The sequence below is a fragment of the Phocoena sinus genome, chromosome 3, assembly GCF_008692025.1.
Source record: "Phocoena sinus isolate mPhoSin1 chromosome 3, mPhoSin1.pri, whole genome shotgun sequence".
NCBI lineage: Eukaryota > Metazoa > Chordata > Mammalia > Artiodactyla > Phocoenidae > Phocoena > Phocoena sinus.
In genome coordinates this window covers 95,547,104-95,563,777 of record NC_045765.1, presented here as the reverse complement: position 1 = coordinate 95,563,777, position 16,674 = coordinate 95,547,104, and the positions used below count along the sequence as shown (strand labels likewise).

Sequence of the window (16,674 nt, the reverse complement as noted above, 5' to 3'; positions counted from 1 at the left end):
GTAGTTTTTAAATGTCTGACCCACAGCCCCTTAATAGAAATTGATTTTCTTTTCTTAATTGTGGTAGGAAAATTTTTCTCATGCTGTATTTTAGTGAGTAACCTAATCTTTCAGTGAGTAATACAGTATATTATTGTAGTGAGTTATTGTTTGTATTTTTCCTCTTTTGAGCATTTCGACTATGGAAGGAAGCAATGAACATGTACAAGACAATAGGGTAGGGGCTTCCCTGGTGGCGCGGTGGTTGGGAGTCTGCCTGCCGATGCAGGGGATACGGGTTCGAGCCCTGGTCTGGGAGGATCCCGCATGCCGCGGAGCAACTGAGCCCGTGAGCCACAACTATTGAGCCTGCGCGTCTGGAGCCTGTGCTCCGCAACAAGACAGGCCGCGATAGTGAAAGGCCCGCGCACTGCGATGAAGAGTGGCCCCCGCTTGCCACAACTAGAGAAAGCCCTCGCACAGAAACAAAGACCCAACACAGCAAAAATAAATAAATTAACTCCTACCTCCAACATCTTAAAAAAAAAAAAACAATAGGGTAATCTAGTTGTGTGTCTCTTCATTGCATAGTACACATTATGCCTGCCTGAATCAAATGGGCAAGTTGTGACGCTGATAAGGTTAATTCCTTCTCAGGAGGCTGGTGAAAGTTGCTCTTTGGGAAGTTTGCCACTTTATAGATATTTTCTGTATCATTATTCAGTTTAATTAACAATTATTGATTGCTAAATAAATGTAAAATGCTGTGGAAGATTTAAAAAATAAACAGTGTAGTCTCTTATTTAAAGAGATCTTCTGTTTGAATATGGGGAATGAACCAACAAACTCAAAGTGATTAGAGAATTAGTAAGTGCTAATTTGGGTGGTAGTGTTTATGAGCTTAAAACTTCAAAGAAAGGAGAAGTCTGCAGAAGTTTTGTGGTAGTGTGGAACTTGAACATTTTTTGAGGGTTGAGTAGATAGATTCTAGATAAGTAGAGGTGGTATAGATGGGGAGAGGCCAACTAAAAGTGATCTTAATGATCATTCTAGCTAAACTCATTCATTTTACGAATGAGGAGACTGAGACACTTAATTTAAAAGCAACCTGCCTAGGGGCTTCCCTGGTGGTGCAATGGTTGAGAATCCGCCTGCCGATGAAGAGGACACGGGTTCGTGCCTTGGTCTGGGAAGATCCCACATGCCGTGGAGCGGCTAAGCCCGTGAGCCGTGGCCGCTGAGCCTGTGCGTCCGGAGCCTGTGCTGCGCAACGGGAGAGGCCACAACAGTGAGAGGCCCGCGTACCGCAAAAAAAAAAAAAAAAAAAGCAACCTGCTTAACTCATTACAACCAGGAGAGGCAGGGTCTGAATCAGCTTTATAAGTGTCATTATAGTCACTATATATGCTGCGTAGCTATTGTTTTGGACTTAATAACTGAGAAGAAATCTGTCTTATATGATAATTCAGTGGAAGAAAAAAGTGAAAAGGAAGTAACCTTGTTCAGGACTTGTTGCATCTCTGATGTCTAGTGTGCGGTGCAGACAGAGGTTGTGTGAATATCAAGGCCATCACTGGTCTTCAAGTGCTGGGCCACCCTTCATTCTGGGTTGCCACGTATTTAATGAGCATTTCTTACTTATCCTTTGGAACTGAGGTCACCAGTTCAGATGCCTTCAGGGACCATTAGGTACCCGAAATGAGTGAAGTGGCCAGTTTGCCGCAGGGACTGAAGGTGCTGGACTGTGGTGAGCTGGGGGTGTTTAAAGGGCTCAGTGATTTTCTCGTTTGGCTGATTGTTGCCAGGTGAACCTGCAGGGACCCAGTGTTGTCCGATCTTCTAATTTTTCAAGAAAAGCTGTAAATCGAAGATTTTTACATGGGCTTTCTGAGTTTATTTGTTGGCACCTTACTAAAAATGTCAATAAATGTTTTGTGGACGTTCAAAAAGTCTCTTGGCCTGAGTTAGGCCACAGCTTTCTAGTTTTCAGTCTCTGCCTTAGTGCTTTTCAGTGCTGAAGGCCATTCTGTCTTATACACGTCTTAGTAGTTTTGTGAGTTATTTCTTAAAGCCACTTATAAAATAGTTTCTACTAATGTCTTAATACAAGGCAGTGGCTTCTGTTATGAAAAGAGAACACAGACGTTATGGAGTTACAGCTGAGAAGCAAAAATCTCCTTTCCTTGGACACAGCTGAAGTAGGAGCTTGATGGTTTTAAAGGAACTTCACTAAATGTTCATAGAGAATAAAAGTGAATACCTACAGAAGGGACATAAATATTTGTTGCCTAAACACAAATTTTAAGCTGAGCAATTGTGTCGTGTGTGATTGTTTTTACTGCATTCCACTCAAGTGTAAGAAATGTCATATTGCATTATTTATCATCATCATCATCATCATTATTGGTAAATGTGGTTCTGAGCCCCCCGTCTCTCTGTGTGGTAGAACAATAAATCTACAGGTGTTACAGAGGTCCCAGAATATATGGGGAAGGCTCTCTGGTCTGTGTCCATTGGTGCTGGTATAATCCATTAGAAGCTCAAGAATTTCCCTTTAGGAAGGGTTTAAGATTGGGTGCAATCTGGATGGAAGGAAGCAGGGGATGTGAATTAAAACTGGGTTTACATAGCAAACATACTGGTTTTACTTTAGATTGTGTGTTTATATGGCCATTGCGTTGAGGGTGGCGTTGATAGGGATTATGAGATGGGAGGCTGAAACTTTCCCTAGTCACTACTTAGCACTGAAACATTTATGATGGTGGTCTATGTGATTTCCTGAGAGGTATAGCTCATCTGGGAACTGGGGTACTAGGTCCAACTCTCCTCTCCAGGCATGTCCTTTCCTGGGGAGCTGAAAAGACAGTGGACTTGGGCCGAACCCTTCCTGGGATTGGCAGCCTCTTCCCCTTCCCAATCTTGGGGGAAGCTATCCCAGCTCTAGACTACTCTCTCTGCAGTCTCTTAGTCTCCAAAGTCCTTTCCTCCTCCTAGGACCCTCTGGTTCTTTTAAAAAATTGTAATCTGGGAGTAAGTATCCCCCTGCCCCCAACCCCCTCTCACTTCCTCCCCTCCAGTTCAAGTTCCTTCTTTCTGTGGGTGGTGCTCTGTAGAAGGTGAGGTGGGTGGGGTTCTCTCTCATTCTCTCAGCTATATGGAAAATACAGCTCTGGCTTCCTAAGACAGAGATACCAGTCTTGACTGACACTTTTCTGGGCTTCTCTCCCTCTTTGTTCCTTGCCTTTCCCACTTGAAGAGCAGGCTCTAGGAAGTTGTATGTCTTTTGAAAGCAAAATGACTTTGGTTTAATTCTCCTGCACACCAATAAAACTCTTTCCCTCTGTACTGACTGAGAAAAATGTCCTGTCCACAGAATTGCACAATATAGTGACCAAAATGTCCCTTTCTCCCACATGATAATTGTTTTTGTGGCTTTTCAGCATAGTGCAAAGTGCCCTGAAAGTTGTCAAATAAGCTCTGAGAATGAGAAGCATGGTAAAGAGTGGCCTCACAACTCTTAACTGTTTCCATGCTGTTTTGTACTGAAAAGGAGCACATGCATTACTGAATAAACTGAGGAAGTAGGAAGATTAGATGGGGCAAAATGACTGTTTAGCTTTTCACTTTAAAACATACTAATAGTGGACCAAATGCCATCAACATCTAGAACAATATTGATAATTAATAATAGCTTGAATTCCTGATGGGACTTTGCATTTTAAAAACAATTAAGTTGGGCTTTCCTGGTGGTGCAGTGGTTGAGAGTCCACCTGCCAATGCAGGGGACACGGGTTCGTGCCCCAGTCTGGGAAGATCCCACATGCCGCAGAGCAGCTGGGCCCGTGAGCTATGGCCGCTGAGCCTGAGCATCCGGAGCCTGTGCTCTGCTACGGGAGAGGCCACAATAGTGAGAGGCCCGCGTACCGCAAAAAAAAAAAAAAACAAAAAAAAACCCCAAAAAACAAACAAAAAAAACAATTAAGTTATATTATCTCTTTGAATTTTCTCTGTACTCTGTGAGATAGTCATTGTTTTATACTAATTTTACCTTTAAAGTAACTGAGGCTCAGAGAGGCTGTGATCACCCAATTGGTAAGTGACCGAGCTTAGTCAGAACCTAAAATTTCCTTTTCCAAATCTATCACTTCTGTCTTTGAACATGGCTCTAAGGTCTGAGGAATTACACTAAATGTGTCAGGTTGTCACAGTAAAATTAATAAAAAGGAAATGGTTGGTTCTACTTTGGGGGGCAGCTTGGGGGTTGGTTTTGTTGTTGGTCTTTTTTTTTAGTTTTTTAATTTAATTTAATTTATTTTTTTATACAGCAGGTTCTTATTAGTTATCTATTTTATATTGTTTTTGGTCTTGAAAGAAGGACTTAAGTTCATTTGAATCACCCCTTCCACACAAACACCAAATATTCTGTTAAATAGTTAGAAGGTAAATAAAATGTTTCATTTAGCTTTGGTTTATTATAGCTAGCATATTGACTTTAGTGAGATTTATGAAAGCTAATTCTTTTTTTATGTGTGGCATAGATAATTTGTGATATATTGGAACCCTTGGTATAACAAATGTGTGCACAGGTACCCATTTAAAATGCTCATCTTGGGAATTCCCTGGTGGTCCAGTGGTTAGGACTCTGGACTTTTACTACCTAGGGTGCAGGTTCAGTCCCTGGTTGGGGAACTGAGATCCTGCAAGCTGCATGGCACAGACAAAAAGAAAAAAAAAAAAAGAAAATGCTTGTCTTATAATTTTAAATTACAAGGATTTATACTTGTTATATCTTTGCTTTTATTGCATATTGTTCATATCTATGATTTATTTGATAATGAGTCTTTGGTCAAAAGCACAATCCCCAATGATATCACTAGTTCCAAAAGCAAAATACCATTCACTTTATATAGTAGAAAATATATATATCATACATATGAACACAGAAGCTTTTCTGTTTCTACTTAGAGAATTAGAATTGCATTTGCCCTGATCCCATTTTGTTTTCAGTCAGCAGTTTATTCAAGTATCATATTTATCATCTTTGACCTTTTGATCTGTCATGGTTTTTGCTGTTGCTTTGGATTTTGGAAATTTAAGAACCAACATGATCCTTATAGGTTAGAATATTTACAGAACTTAAAACAGGGCAGTATAGTCTAACAGGGGATGTAAGATATGAGAATAAGGGATATTAGATGAGAAGCACCATTCAGGCACTAATTCCTAACCAAGGGGGGAAAGTGGCAGGGGGAGGGGGAGTGATGAATTGGGAGATTTGGATTGACATGTATACACTAATATGTATAAAATGGATAACTAATAAGAACCTGCTATATAAAAGAATCAATAAAATAAAATTTTAAAAAAAGTGATTATTTGCAAAAAGTATTTAAGAGTAAGAGATTGTTGCTACCGGTAGTAGTCACATATTTACTGAATAAAGTTTCATGGCTGTACATTGACTATTGTCCATCCTGAGTGGATTAAAAGCTTCAGTTCAATTGTAGGGAATATTATAAGCCTGGAAAAGGAAAGGAATACATTTTTCTCCAAGGGCTGATATGGTTGCATAGTACTGCCCCCTTCAAATTGTTATAGCAGATTAATTTTAATGGTGACTAATTAACAGAAATATGCTTATAATCTGTAATCTGGGGACTTCCCTGGTGGTCCAGTGGTTAAGAATCTGTCTTGCAATTCAGGGGATGCCGGTTTGATCCCTGGTCAGGGACCTAAGATCCCACGTGCCGCGGGGCAACTAAGCCCGCATGCCACAGCTACAGAGCCCATGCGCTCTGGAGCCCTCATGCCACAACTACTGAAGCCCGTATGCATACCAGAACTAGAGAGAAGCCCATGCACTACAACGAAAGATCCACGTGCCACAACTAAGACCCGATGCAGCCAATCAATCAATCAATCTGTAATCTGGTCTTGGAAGCAGGGCCATTAACTGAGAATGAGGAGAACTGCTCTCTGTTTCTGATTCTGTACCTCTTGATTCTCTATCTTTGCCTTGAATAAATCACTTCTTTTATGTGTAAAATTATTTTAGGTAACTTAAATACTCCGGTTATTTGAATTGTGATAGTTCTCTTCAATATTTCTCAACTGAGGGACTTCCTGGTGGCACAGTGGTTGGGAGTCTGCCTGCCAATGCAGGGGATGCGGGTTCGAGCCCTGGTCCAGGAAGATACTGCATGCCATGGAGCTACTAAGCCCATGTGCCACAACTACTGAGCCTGCATACCACAACTACTGAAGCCCACGTGCTTAGAGCCTTTGCTCTGCAACAAGAGAAGCCACCTCAATGAGAAGCTCGTGCTCCTCAAGGAAGAGTAGCCCCCGCTCACCGCAACTAGAGAAAACCTGCACGCAGCAACAAAGACCCAACACAGCCAAAGATAAATAAAGAAAAAAAAATAATAAAAATCTTAAAAAAAATATTTCTCAACTGATCCAACAGAAAAAATATTAAAAGTATAAAGTATGATTTGATTTACCTGCAAAAGAGTATTAGCCTCATATTGTAATATAAATGTATCAAAATCAATATGTTGTACACCTTAAGCTCACACAATGTTGTATATCATTTATATATCTCAATTAAAAAAAAAAGTATTAGTCTCTAACAGGGATAGTCACATTTCTTAAAAACAACAGTCCAGAATGTTAATGATCTATTGTAACTCTGACCCGTGGTAAAAAAGTTGTACTGGCATCAGCAGATTGTATTAAACTTCAATAGTATAGAAAGCCAAGCAGCATGATTTAGCTTTGTCAAATGTTGACATTTCTTGTATTCTGCATAGAGGAAGAGGTCTGTCCTATGTAGATTTTGAATTGATCAGTATCTTTGCTTCATTTTTAGTTTCCTGAATCTTTTAAAAAAATGTTTCTGTCTTGTGGTTTTAAAATTAACCTGTTTTTTACACACTCACTCTAAGCATATCGGTTTGAATAGATCAATTGAATGTTATTTTTGACTGTTTTCCAAAACAGAACATGGCATTGGAAATTTACTTTAAAAATAGAAAATTTGAAGCATGTCTTGGTTTGCAATGGCAATTCCAGAAGGTTTTCTGTAACATATTCAAGTGTTAGCTCAGAATAAACTCTTTAAAATTTATTTTTAATTTACGTACAGTAAAATTTACTTTTGTTTTAGACAAACAGAATAGTTCTATTACTCCCAACAAACTCCCTCATGCTGTTCCTTTGTAGTCAGACCCTTCTGCCCTCCCTCTTAACCCCTGACAACCACTGATCAGTTCTCTATTCCTACAGTTTTGCTTTTTCAGAATGTCACATAAATGGAATCATACAGTATGTAGGCTTTTTGGTCTGGCTTCTTCCACTTAGCATAATGCATTTGAGATTCATCCATGTGGATGAATATATCTGTAGTTTGTTTCTTTTAATTGCAAAATAGTATTTCATTATGGATGCATCACAGTTTGGTTATCAGTTGAAGGATATTTGCGTTCTAATTTTTGGTGATTCTGAATAAAACTGCTATAAACTTTCACAAGTGGTTTTTATGTGAACATGAGTTTTACCCCTTTGGGCAAATACCTAAGAGTGGGATTAACTGCATATAGTAAGTGTGTATTTAACTTTATAATAAACTGCCAAACTATTTTCCAAAGTGGCTATCCCATTTCCTTTTTATTTATTTATTTATTTTGGAGTTTGGGCTTCTCTATGTACTTACCAACACTTTGTGTTGTCAACTTTTTGTTTTTAATTTTAGACATTCCAGAGGATGCATATTAGTGTCTCATTGTGGTTTTAATTTGAATTTCCCTAACGACTAATGATGTAGGGTACCTTTTCATGTGCTTATTTGCCATTCTTATATCTTCTTTTCTGAAGGGTCTTTTCAGATCTTTTGCCAGTGTTTAAAATTGGGTTGTTTGTCTTCATATTGTTGAGGTTTGAAAATTCTTTGTGTAACCTGGATATAAGTTCTTTGTCAGGTATGTGATTTGCAAATATTTTCCCCCAGTCTCTGGTTTGTTTTTTAATTCCCTTAAAGTATCTTTTGCAGAGCAAAATGTATCATTTTGCAGAGCAAAAAAGGTTTTTAATTTTGATGAAGTCCAATTTATCAATTTTTTTAAAAGACAATACTCTTAGTGTTAAATCTAAGAACTCTCTGCCTATCTCAAAGCCATGAAAATTTTCCATATGTTTCCCCTAAATGTTTTACATTTACGTTTAAGTCTGTGGCCCATTTTGAGTTAATTTTTGTAAAAGATGTGAGATAAGTGTCTAGGTTCATTTTCTTTTCCCGCATAATAGATTTACACCATTTGTTAAAAAGGTGGTCTTTTCTCCATTGAAATGCCTTTGCACCTATGTCAAGAATCAGTTGGCCATAGCATTGATGTCAGTCTATTTCTGGACTCTTTATTGATCTATGTGTCTATCCTTTTCCCAATACCATACATTGTCATGATTATTGTAGCTTTACAGAATTAACTTTAAACACCTCTACTATGAAGAAACAAATTCTCTATAGCATTCTAGTCAATTTCCTTTAAATCTTAGTATGTAAGCAAATGGATTATTTCTCAACAATTTCAATGTCTTCTGTCTTCATTCAGTTTATATATTGATTATAAATTCAGCATGGGCTGTAGCCACACTTTTTATATTCCTTCCCTGGATAGAAAAAGACCCCAGTGGACTATGACATTTAACTAGAGCTTTCTCTGCATCACAGTCTAAATGCAAAAATTTGCGAAAGAACCATTTACTAAGCTACTACCTGCAAAACTTCCCTAGATGGGCTTCCCCTCCTCTCACGGGCCCCACCACCACCCAGGCTGAGCTGCCTGGACAGTGACATCCTACCACCCAATTGACAACCAGCTTCCTGTCTGGTGGAGTGACAGTTGGTGGAAGCCAGCTGTTATGATTCATACCATTTAAGATTTCTGCCTTTTGAGAAGTGACGCTAATAGTGCCATGCTGAATGGTGTCTGATTGGGAGAATTTTCTTTATGAAAGAGGTTTGATTTCTAGTGCCTAAGCAATTGAACTTTTTTTTTTTTTGGACAGGTACGTTTCAATTTCTAGTTTCTGTGTGAGCTCAGTTAGGCAGATAAATGTTGTTTTCATCAAGTGTTTGTACTTGCTGTATTTCTTCCTGAAAAACAAACGAACACGGAAACTTCTGTAATAAAAGGTTCTTGCGTGTTACCAATTCTTTAATAGTTTTATAAGTTTTCAGGCTTCTGATATTCTCCAAAAGGCAAAGAATTCTCTGCCCACGATAGGATTACACGTTGAATTGGTGAAATAATTCTCATGTGCCTGCGGGGATAGCTTCATATATCTTGTGGACATGGTCTTTCTCTTAGGCTGCTGAACCCAAAATCCTGGGTTTTTTGGTGTGTTTGAGTTTTTTGTCATTTCGTTAGCTCAGATAGACTTATGAATATTATTTAAAAGCAGAAATTTGTTAGGAGGGCAAAGGATTTTGCCACCATAGGGACAAATTTTGTGCCATTCAGTCAGTAAATATACTGAAAAGAACAATATAAGAAAAAATTTTTAATATCATTAAGGGAAAAGTGTACTGGCTTTTATGTGATACCCCAAATTAACATTGTCCTTACTTTAGAGAAACAGAGAGAGCATGATGATAAAGGAAAAAGACAGTGATGAAGTTTGGGTCATACTGATTATAGTACCAGTCAAGAGGTGGGGAGGGAGCCTGTTTGCAGCAGACTTGTACAGGATGGGCCAGATTTCTATAGGGATGCTGATGGCATCTTTGCTACCTGCTGAATCATGCCCCTAAATATGAGAAAGTCAAATTGTGACTGGAATTTTTCTAATACTAAGAAGTGCTGATTCCCTATAGCCAATTAAAGTTGTGCTAAAAGTTCAACATTTTATAGCATTTGGTAGCAAGAAGTGATATTTAGCTTTGGTTTAGTGATACCCTAGGGCAGAAGTTCTCAAACTTTGCAGTATATAAGGATCCCCTGGGGAGCTTGTTAAAATTTAGGTCCCTAGACTCCAGCCCTGAAGGTTTGGATTTAGCAGGTCTTGGGAGTGGCCAAGAATCTGCATTTTAACAACCTCACTCTGTTTGGCACCCTGAGTCATCTCTCAAGAAGTTACAAAATTCTCCTAACAAAAACTGTTGTCACTCAACTTAATTTTTAAAATACTATTTCACTTAGAACAAGTAGGTGTTATGAAACCTAATGATTGATCTTCAGAGTTCCAAAGCAGTTAGCCATACTAGTTTAGATTCCCTAGGTGTGAACTAAGATGTAACATGCAATGAGCAGTATACAGAAGCTTATATTAGATTTCTTTCAATTAGAAGTTATGAGTTACACAAGTTCCATTTCCAGGTCATCTGTGCATCCACAGATGGTATTAGATAAGAGAGGTAGACCAGGCATAGCTACCTAGGGAATTTCACAAGGTTCTTAATAATCATTTATTGCCTACTGTGCCCTTAATGATGTTGCTCAGGATCCCATTAAGTTAGCTGTGAATATAGTAATTGGTCCCTGGACAATAGCCAGAGGGTGTTAAATCCTGTGTCTCTACCCTTTCTGGTCATGTTAGAGACAAGATAGAAATTGTTGCATATATTCCTTTCTGGGGACAAGGCTGCCTGTGCTCCAAAGGAGATTTCTTAAAACACAGCAGGAGTCCCTAGAGAGTCTTCCTCTAATTCAGGCAGGCACTTATGACCTACTTTTGAAGGTAATTTGAAAATCCCATCAAACACAAGCAATCAAAATCCAGCTTCTCCACAAGGTATTTTGTAGACCTAGCACTGCATCCTTTCTATCTGCTCATACCAACAGCTTGAATATATTTTGGTTAGGATTTTCCCCTCCCTTTAACGATAGTTAGGTAAGATGGAGAATTTCTAGTTTCTGGACACAATGCAACTGCACAAATGAATATGATAATGATGTAAATTGGTTCTTCCTGTATGTAACAAAAGGAATCAGATTTGTTGACTTGGTGTTCAAATTCAGACAAAGTTCAGCAGATTGCAGAATGATAACACCCAAGCCAGAGGTTCTTTCTCCTCCTTGGAAGCCCCATGCTTGTGGTTTATGTAGTACCTTTTGAAACTTTTCAAAGCACAACTTTGGTAAGGCAAAGAAGAGATTCATAGGGCTTCCCTGGTGGCGCAGTAGTTGAGAGTCCGCCTGCCGATGCAGCGGACACGGGTTCGTGCCCCGGTCCGGGAGGATCCCACGTGCGTCGGAGCGGCTGGGCCCGTGAGCCATGGCCGCTGAGCCTGCGTGTCCGGAGCCTGTGCTCCGCGGTGGGATGAGGCCACAGCAGTGAGAGGCCCACGTACCACACACACAAAAAAAAGCGATTCATAGAAACTTCCAGAGTTGGAAGGTACTTTAAAGAACATCCAATCCTGTCTCTTACCTAATTTTTTTTTTTTGCGGTACGCGGGCCTCTCACTGCTGTGGCCTCTCCCGTTGTGGAGCACAGGCTCCGGACGCGCAGGCTCAGCGGCCATGGCTCACGGGCCCAGCCGCTCCGACGCACGTGGGATCCTCCCGGACCGGGGCACGAACCCGTGTCCGCTGCATCGGCAGGCGGACTCTCAACTACTGCGCCACCAGGGAAGCCCTCTTACCTAATTTTTGAATCTCATCTTGCTCTACTTTAACTCTCCCACTTAATTGTCAGCCTCTTAAGGGAGAAGTTTCTATTTTACTCATGCATTTTTATTCAACATGAAATTATATTAATAATCAAGTTTAGCTTCTTGAGAAAGAAGGCTTCATTTTGCACAGTTGGCCTAAATAAATATTTGTGAGCTTCATCACTAAGTTCGCTTGTTTTTCTCATTCCCTGTTTTCTGGTTGCCTGGGTTTGGCTGCCACGTTTCCTCAGTTTAGATCCTTGCCCTGTCACTTACTAGTTGTGGTCCTCGGCAAGTTACTTATCCTCTCTCTGCCTTAGTTTTCTTTTCTCTAAAATTGCACTCAATAAATGATAGCATTATCCTGATCACCACCAGCCAGACTATGCTGTCCTAATTTTCATTGTTTCAAGGTGTCTTTTACAAAATTTATGTCATCGCCTCTAATTTACTGGTGCTTTTTGCTCTCCCTAAAGTCAGTCTGCATTTTATACATTTATTCATTTCTGACTGTTTCTTCTGAGTATATATATCCTGGGTAAGAATTATATGGCAGCGTTCTAGTCTTTGGGAAGATAGTTTGAAGGGTTGCGAAATTCATAGCATAACGCAGGTTGTGATGCAGCCTGGAATGATCCTAGATCTGTCGCTTACTTCAGTTTACCTCCTTAAACCTCAATTCCTCACAAGTAAAGTGGAGATGATGATAAGTTGTACCTATGTTATGAGGTGCAGTATTAAATGATTATGTAAAAGCATTCAGAATGGTGACTAGTATATAAAATAGATTGCCATGCCTAAGCCCCTCTCTAAGAGTCTGATTTAATTGATCTGGGGTTGGGCTCAGGCATCTGTATATTTAAAAAACTTTAGGGGACTCTAAGGTGCAGTGAGGATTGAGGACCACCAGACTGGATTATTCTCAAAGTCTAGCCTCATTAGCACTGTTACCATCTTAAATGCTTGTGCTTCCTGTCCTTTCATTTTACAGTTTAAGTTCTATCTAAATAATACTGTGGGAAGACAGAAGTTATTTGAAAGCTGTTGAAAGTAGGACAAATTAATAGTTACAATTATTTAGTAACTATTATACTGAATATACTGAATATATATATTATGAATATACTGAATATACTTTATTATGGTAGTTTCCCCATAATTCTAAGACAGGCAGTTTTTCAGTTGAAAATATAATAAAGAGTTTTTAGGCTGCTTTGACTCACTGCCCTACAACATAATATGGAAATCACTGGTTTAAAAAAAACCAAACTTCATGATTCAGTTAACAGAGTCAGGATATGTATGCTCATGTAGAGCAGAGGAGTTAATTAATTGGGTGTTTGGAGTCTGATATATTGTAATAAATTGGGTTATCAGGTGGTGACTCAATTGGGCTGTTGAATGAATTAGTACCCCTTAAATGTGGGAAGTTCATATTTAGCTTTATCACTCCTGTTAGTGAACGGATGGCTGTATCCAAAAGATCAAAGTACATTTCTGAAAAAAATCCAAGTAGTTAGTATCAAAGAATAATGAGTATCAGAGGCATTATGGCCCTATCATGTAATGTTGCTAATGCCCTCTATAATACTGACTGCAGACAAACGGGGAAATAGTAAGAGGAAAACTAAAATCACCTGTAGTTCCATATCCTAAAAAACCATTACTAAGAACTTTCTACAAGACAATAAATAATAAATGATGTGTTTTATTTCTGAATATCACTTTTTTATTCATAAATAAATTATGGGGAAGAGTTGAAAAAGGCAAGGATTTAAATTTATTTACGGAAAAAGTGCAGGATTCCAAAAATGCTTCAGAGGAAATTAAATTCACTAGTGATCTTTTAGGGCGTGGCTCAATGAGTAATTATTTTTTGAATTAATTAAGGAAGAACTAAACATAAAGGCATATAAATATAGTCTCTAAAACCTTAAGTCCTTTCTTTCTCTCTCTCTTCCCAGACTTATTCCAAAATCTCACTTTTTTTTTCTGTATTCTTCCACTTGGGAATTTTAATTTTTAAAAGTGGAAGAAAGGGCTTCCCTGGTGGCGCAGTGGTTGAGAGTCCGCCTGCCGATGCAGGGGACACGGGTTCGTGCCCCGGTCTGGGAGGATCCCACATGCCGCGGAGCGGCTGGGCCCGTGAGCCATGGCCGCTGAGCCTGCGCGTCCGGAGCCTGTCCTCCGCAACGGGAGAGGCCACAACAGTGAGAGGCCCGCGTAACGCATAAAAAAAAAAAAAAAAAAAAAAAAAAGTGGAAGAAAATTTACTGCTGATTATGTCTTCTTTTCTTACAATTAGAAAATATGGAAGCGTGTCTGGGTAGAAGTAGGCATACACAGAAAGAATAGGGAGAGCTGTGCTTACAATTCTTGGTGCTGGCTGATGTTTTCCGTTTTGTAAAGTCTTCTTTAAAGAGAGGGACAAGCACACCTTATGTTGCCAAAGTATTCCTGGAGCCATCGTACAATGAAGGCTGCTTTTGGTACCCATTAGAGTTCACCATTGGGCCCAGGTACTTACCATGCAGGTGCTGAAAGTTCATTTTTTGATTCCCAATCCCTCTGTGGCACTGATTACACAATTTGCCAGGCCTAGTACAAAATGAAAATGTGGAGCCTCTGTTCAAAAAGCAAGAAAAGTAACATCTAAAGCTTTTTTCTTTCTTCCACAGTCTTTCCAACTTGCAACGTTGTTTTTATTTGCTATTTCATGTTTCACATCTGTAGGCATAGGGACGCTTAACCTGGCAAATGCAGATTCTGAAAGAGTCCCATCCTGTGACTAAACACATATACCACCCACCAGCTGCTGGCATCCCCCTTCCACCAGCCATGGGACAGACCCATGTCCTGGAAGGAGGCAGAGAATTCTTGCCAGATATCTCCCTTTTCTCTGGGCTTACTGCCCACAGGAATCCATGGCGGACGGGGGACCGCTGAGGGTAGTGCCACCTCCATGCTGGAACTTGCTAAATACCTTGATCAGAGGTGGGTAAGAGTCTCTCTTTCACCCACAGTTACATTGTGAACGCCCTGTGGCACTGCCAGTCTGGGACTGGGATGCCTGCCACATGCCTCACCCTGAGATGTCTCAGGGAGCTATGCAACCCTTCCGTCTATGCTCACACCCCTGCTGGTCTGGAGTTCAGTAGTAATAGCTGGGTGAGGACCAGAAGGGTTGGGGTGAGGGTTCTAAAGTGCCAGGGCAGCTGAGAACCCATCTCAGTGAGGCAGGGAAGTGGGCTGGTGGGTAAGTTGAGGCTCCAAGCTCCTAGTGCATGGGCTGTGGTCTCATAGGACTTCACTTAAAAAACACAAAGGCAAAGATAAAATTATTAAGAATTTCAAGATAGAGTATTAAATCTCATGGCAGGGAGAAGGGTCTTCTGAGCTGGTATCCTGTGTGACCAAACTGGTTGAACACCAATGAAGCAGGCCTGGACCTCTAGAATAACCTTTCTGACACTGAAATGAAGAAACTTTTTTGAAAGAGTGAGAAATACTTGAATATGACTTTTATTTCTTGTATAGCAGTGCTTCTCAACTTTAATGTACATATGAATCATCTGAGGTTCTTGTTAAAATGCAGATTCTAATTTAGTAGGTCTGGGGTAGGGTCTGAGATTCTGTTTTTCTACCAAGTTCTCAGCTGATGGCCAGAGCTGGTCTTAGAACCACTTTTCCACCGTCTCCACCCCCACCATTAAAACATTTTATTTGAAAATAACTGTAGACTCACAAGAAGTTGCAAAAATAGTTCACAGACTCCTATGTACCCTTCACCCAACTCCCAGGGGTGACATCTTGTATGTAATACAATAGGTAATAGGATTGTAATATAATATCAAAACCAGGAAATTGACATTGTATAATAATGTAAACTATACTACAGACTTGATTCCATTTTCATCATTTTATACTTGCAGACATTTGTGTGTGTGTGTGTTTGTATGTGTGTGTGTTTGTGTGTGTGTATGGGATGCAATTTTAGTCCATGTATACATCTGTGTACCTACCACCATAATCAAGATATGGAACTGTTCTCTCACCACAGAGAAACTTCTTCATGTTACCCCTTTAATTCATGCCCCCCAAAGGTGTATACAGTACATTGGAAATTCTCAATAATTCATATAATCATAATGCCTATTCTTTTCTTATAGTGAGAATTGTCTCTAGAATGCAGCAAACCATGAGGTGGCAGTTCCAAGTTCACTGAAGCAGTGAGGTAAGATGAAGCTTAGGGAGCAAAAATAACACTGGTCATTGGAGGGAAATAGAACATTCCTTGTCCTAGTACCATCCACTCATCCTGGAGTGTGCCTTGCATGACCAAAGTCAAATGCAAATTTGGGAGAATCATTTTACTTAAAGGGGCCATGATGAAAATAAGAACCAGATACACCCAGTTGAGCTCCAGGACTTGGTATATAAATTGATAAATATTAATTGATAATGATGAAGTAAGATGTTTGTCATAATGTTCAGAGGACTTGCTAATTGCCTTATCTGTGTATCAGACAGCCTCCAACTTCCCACGTAAAACTTGTTACCTAAGAAATACCCTGTAAAAAGCAATATGTATCAGAACTTTGGTAAATATGACTCATAATTATCAGCAGTCCCAAGAGACTATGCCTGCTTCTCTTTTCATGTTGGTGGTATAGGCTAGTGGTTAAGCTTATTACTCTTATCAGCCGTGTTACCTTGGCCAAGTGACTTAACATCTCTATGCCCCAGTTTCCTTATCTGTAAACTGAAGATGATTGATTAGAGGCCCTAACTCAGGGTCGTTGCAAGGGTGAAGCACTTAGAACAGTGCCTTACAGAGTATAAATGCTCAGTGTCAATTAATAGTATCATTAATATTAGGACTGGGCCAGCCTTGGGTATCATCTCCCAACAATTGCCCCAAATTTTGCTTCTTTCTGTCAAAACTATTAACATCAGTAAATTTTATATTGAACATATATAGATTTTAAAGGATAGATGTTCTTTTAAATGTAATGCTTCACTGTACAGACTAAGGTTAAGCA

The 16,674-nt window shown here is 39.6% G+C and overlaps 1 long non-coding RNA gene across 1 annotated transcript in view; it reads left to right on the top strand.

Moving 5' to 3' along the window:
* LOC116752349 overlaps window positions 1-16,674 on the top strand; it is a 346,276-nt gene that overhangs the window by 1,653 nt on the left and 327,949 nt on the right. Inside the window, exon 2 of the long non-coding RNA XR_004349442.1 lies at window positions 15,802-15,866. This is a non-coding gene — a long non-coding RNA (uncharacterized LOC116752349). The remainder of the gene's footprint in view (window positions 1-15,801; window positions 15,867-16,674) is intronic.